Source organism: Protobothrops mucrosquamatus, unplaced genomic scaffold, assembly GCF_001527695.2.
Source record: "Protobothrops mucrosquamatus isolate PMUCROS unplaced genomic scaffold, P.Mucros_1.0 scaffold6359, whole genome shotgun sequence".
Taxonomy (NCBI): domain Eukaryota; kingdom Metazoa; phylum Chordata; class Lepidosauria; order Squamata; family Viperidae; genus Protobothrops; species Protobothrops mucrosquamatus.
This window is the reverse complement of record NW_015392186.1, coordinates 1-4,868: the sequence shown is the minus strand read 5'-3', so window position 1 is coordinate 4,868 and position 4,868 is coordinate 1. Positions and strand designations below refer to the sequence as shown.

The following is a 4,868-nucleotide window of genomic DNA, read 5'->3' as shown; positions in this document are numbered from 1 at the left end:
GGAGAAAGTCTGCCAACCTGTGGTGCCAGTTTCCCTTGGTTATTCTTTTCAAGGCTTCTTTTGTGGTGCGAACCATGCGTTCCGCTTGACCATTTGAAGCCGGGTGAAATGGTGCCGAAGTAGCATGCCTAATCATATTTGCCCTTAAAAAGGACTGGAACTCCGATGAAGTAAACTGAGGTCCGTTATCAGAGATGATGACGTCTGGCAGCCCATGAGAGGCGAAAATGCCCCTCAGAACCTGGATGGTTCTGGCGGTCGTCATAGTGGACACTGGAACGACTTCCAGCCACTTACAGTGACTGTCCACAACAATGAGGAAGAGCTGCCCCTGAAAGGGGCCGGCGTAGTCGATATGAACCCTCGACCAAGGAGCATGTGTGGTTTCCCATCTATGGACGGGAACCTGTGGCATTTCTGGCCGGGACTGCTGGCAAATGTGGCACCCTTGGACCTGGGCCTCAATCTCTTTATTGAGCCCAGGCCACCAAAGGTAGCTGCGCGCAAGCCCCTTCATCCGGACTATTCCCAGATGTCCTTCATGCAGAGAAACAAGGACTCTAGTCCTCAGTGAGGTCGGGATTACTACCCTACTTCCCCACAGTATACAACCCTTAAAGGTGGATAACTCATGCTTCCTTTTCCAGAAACTCTGGAAGTCAGTGCCAGGACACGTGTCAGGCCATCCTGTGAGCACCCAATTCAACACGCGTGTTAGCGTGTTGTCAGTAGCTGTTTCTGCAGCTACATCCCCTGCATGGAGGGGAGACTCCGGCAAATCCTGGATAGACAGGATGTGGTTGGCCGGTGCAGGATCTGGCTCTACCTGCTTTAAAGGCAACCTACTAAGGCCGTCTGCGTGGCCCATTTCTTGACCCGGTTTGTGAACCAGGCAGTAGTCATATGCAGAAAGAAATATTGACCATCTCAGCATTCTAGGAGAGATGATTTGGGGGGTCTGTTTGTGGGTAGTGAATAACCCCAGAAGTGGCTTGTGGTCAGTGAAGACCGTGAAATGGCGGCCATACAAAAAGTTGTGAAACTTCTTGATGCCAGCCACAATGGCCAATGCCTCTCATCTATTTGCGCATAATTGCGCTCAGCAGTAGACAGAGTCCTGGAGTAATAGGCTACAGGGACTTGTGTCCCATCAGCCCTGAGGTGGCTTAGGACAGCCCCAATCCCGTAAGGGGATGCATCACAAGCTATGCTAACTGGCAACTGCTCATTGAAATGAGCCAATACTGCATTAGAAGACAACAAGGCTTTGACCTCAGCAAAACTCCTCTCGTGGACATTTGTCCACTTCTATGGGGCCTGTTTGTCCCAGAGCCATTGTAATGGCTCTGCCACTGCGGCCTTGTGGGGGAGGAAGGCATGGTAGAAATTTAGAAGTCCCAGGAAGGCTTGAAGCTCTCCCTTCGACTTGGGACTGGGTGCCTGCTGAATCGCTTTAAGCTTGGATTCAGCAGGATGGATGCCTTCGGCATCTATATGAAACCCCAGGAATTCTGTGGAAGTGACTCCAATTTTGCACTTCTCCTGTTTGAGCTTCAGCCCCACTTTGCGGAAACACCACAAAACGGCCCGGAGCCTGTCAGACAGGGTTTCGACTGATTCCCCTGTGATGAGGACATCATCAAAATATGGACATACACCCGTAATGTTTCGGAGCATGCGCTCCGTCACACTTTGGAAAATGCCAGGAGCTACGTTCACCCCGAACTGTAGCCTTCGCACCTTGAAAGCTCCCCGGTGCATCACAATCGTTTGGGCCTCTGCCGTGGCGTCGTCCACCGGCAGTTGCTGATAGGCCTGAGCCAAATCTAATTTGGCGAAAATGCGGCCTCCTTGTAGAGACGCCAGAATATGGCTCACTACAGGCACCGGATAGGAGTGCTGCTGTAATGCTTTGTTTAGCGTGCATTTATAGTCAGCACAAATGCGGACTTCTCCACTGGCCTTAAGTGGCGTGACAATAGGGCTTTCCCATGGACTACTATCCACTGGTTCTAAAATGCCTTGCTGCAACAGTTTGTCCAGCTCAGCATTGATTCTTTGCTTAAGAGCAAAGGGCACCCGACGAGGCTTAATCCTGATGGGTGCAACGGAGGGGTCTAGCCTTAAAACGATTGGAGGCCCCTTGTATGCCCCAAGCTCAGGGCTGAAAACATCAGCGAATTCCTTGCACACCTCCGAAAGGCTTGCCGTTTGCACACTGTTTAACCCAGTCACCTGAATACCTAGCGCATCAAACCAATCGAGTCCAATCAGACTCGTGCGGTCACCGTCAACCACCACGACGTCCAACGGGCCCTCAAAATCCCTAAACTGCACCCCGAGTGTGGCTTCCCCCTTGACATGCACTCGGGAATTCTGGAAGTCGGTCAAAACGAGATTCGACGGCCTGAGCTTAACTCGTTGGCCGCTTCTGCAGCAAATCTGTTTAAGGGTTCTTTGGGAAATTATGGACAGAGCTGAACCTGTGTCCAGCTCCATGTCTGAGGGGACCCCCTGCAGTTTAACTTCAAGATGAAGCTTTTTCTTCAGTGGGTGGTGGGCACCTGTTCTAAATATGCTCCTTCTCATCATGCAAAAACCCACCCTGTTCTGACTGGGGACCCCAGTACCTTTCTGAGGCAACTCTTCCGATGGACGGTCTTTCTTGCGACCCAAACAGCGGCGATGTGGCCTTGCCGGCCACACGCCCGGCAAGTAGCGGAACAAAAACGACAGTCGGTACGTTTGTGGTAGCCTCCACACCCGAAACACCGAGAGAAGGGAACTGTCTTGTCATAACTTTTGTCTGCTTGCCTTTGAGGTCTTCGTTCCGGAGGCTGTTACAACCGATCGACCTCGTTGTCCGACTCGGAGTCTTCAACCCTCTCTGGTTCCTCTTGATGGACCATGTCCAAGCAAGGAGGGTTCTTGGAGAGCCGCAAGGCCTTAACAGCTCCACCTGCTGCTTCTTCAGCCATTATCTCCGATAGCGCATCTTGGAAGGAGATGGTTTCTTTAGCAAAAATCTTTTGCTGAAGTTCTCGGCTCCTCAGACCACAAACTAGCCGGTCTCGTAGCCGTTCTTCAAGGTCCTTAAATTCGCAAGGCCTTGCAGCTTGATGCAGAGCAGCGATGTAATCCGCAGCGGACTCCCCAGGACGCTGGTCCCGCTGTTCAAAAGCATGCAATGACCAACAGCTTCGGCTCAAAATGTTCTTTGAGCATTTTTTTCAGCTCCACGTAAGCAATGGACTCCAAAGGTGCCGGAGCAACCAGGTTTTCCGCAATATCAAAAGTTTCTTGACCGCAAACGCACAGCAGCATCGCGGCCTTCAGTCTGTCCTCTCGAACCTGGTTGACTATCAGGTAATTCTCCACCATAGCAACATAGGAGCTCCATCATTCTGGATGCTTGACGTCGAACTCAGAAAGACAACCAATCTTTGCCATGGTGGATCTTTGGCGGCCTTTTCAACGCCTCGTGCTACGCAGGCTTTCGAAGGGGTTCCAGGATGATTCCTTGCGGCACTCTCCTCCAGCGTTTTCGTACTGGCAGGCAGAGCGAAGGAGGTTGGAACGCTATACTTCTCAGTGCTTCAAGGCTTCCCGTCGTGAGTCAGCCCTTGAATTTGCGGCAGCACGATCCCACCTTCGTCGCCAATGTTCTGTTTCTTGCATTGGTAGGCATTGAAAAGGCAGGAGTCACAAACAGGTCCTTCTTTATTTGCAGCTAAACAGAACTCAGAACAAAATGGCTCTGCCCCTTTTTATACATTCACCCTGGGGCATTGTCAGCCAATGAATGCAACGTATTTTCCCGCTCAATTGCATCCTAGTCAGACTTTGCAGACACCAAGTCTGGCCCAGCAGGCCACGTGGTCTGCTGACTGTTCAGGGCAGCTCCCTGCACCTGTTCCCAATTAAGCTCAGTACATAGACAGTATTTAATATTTATTTGTTATGTATATGTAGGGATGTGGGTCTATACATATGTTGTACACGGTATGTTTAGGTGTGTGTCATGTATGTGTTTCACTTTGAGAGCAGGCAACTAAATTTCATTTTTGATGTGTGCTGTTGTGCCCACAGTAAAAAAAATGACAATAAAGCTTATCTTATCTTATCGTAAATTATAATATATGTATGTGTATATATATGTATATATATTTAAAATTTGGATTGCTAACAAAGAATTAAGGGAGAATGGAATAGCTATTTCAAGCTTTTTAGCTCTCATCAGCCAAACATACCCTTCTGAGATTCGAACCTGGGCTGTCTGCACATTAAGCAGCTGTGTTAACCTCTAGGCCACAGGCTCTTTCTCACTTTGTCAGCTGTGTCAGGGAAGGAAGAGACAGGGGATGAGAATTACCTTGAGTGCTTTTTTGATGCACCCTGTCGACCCAAATATGGGAGAAAGAAATCTTTTGCCTGTATCAGCTCAAACTAGAGCCATCCACAGGCAGCAGTCGCAACTGCAACATCATTTATATTTTTTTAAAATTTGGATTGCTAACAAAGAATTAAGGGAGAATGGAATATATATATATATATATATATATATATATATATATATATATATATATATATATATATATATATATATATATATATATATATCTCAAAATTTTGGATTGCTGACAAAGAATTAAATATGGGAGAAAGGAAAATACAGGCAAAAGATTCCTTTCTCCCATATTTGGGCCGACAGGGTGCACCAAAACTCAAAGATAATTCTTCTCCCCTGTCTCATAGCTGACAAAGTGAGAAAGAGCCTGTGGTCTAGAGGTTAATACATCTGCCTAACATGCAGACAGCCCAGGTTCGAATCTCAGAAGGGTATGTCTGGTTGAAAAGAACTAAAAAGT

At 48.3% G+C, this 4,868-nt stretch overlaps 1 pseudogene; it reads right to left on the bottom strand.

Annotated features, from left to right (window-relative positions):
* Window positions 1–466: 466 nt before the first annotated feature.
* Window positions 467–2,499, bottom strand: LOC107300202 (annotated as a pseudogene).
* Between the last annotated feature and the right edge of the window lie 2,369 nt (window positions 2,500–4,868).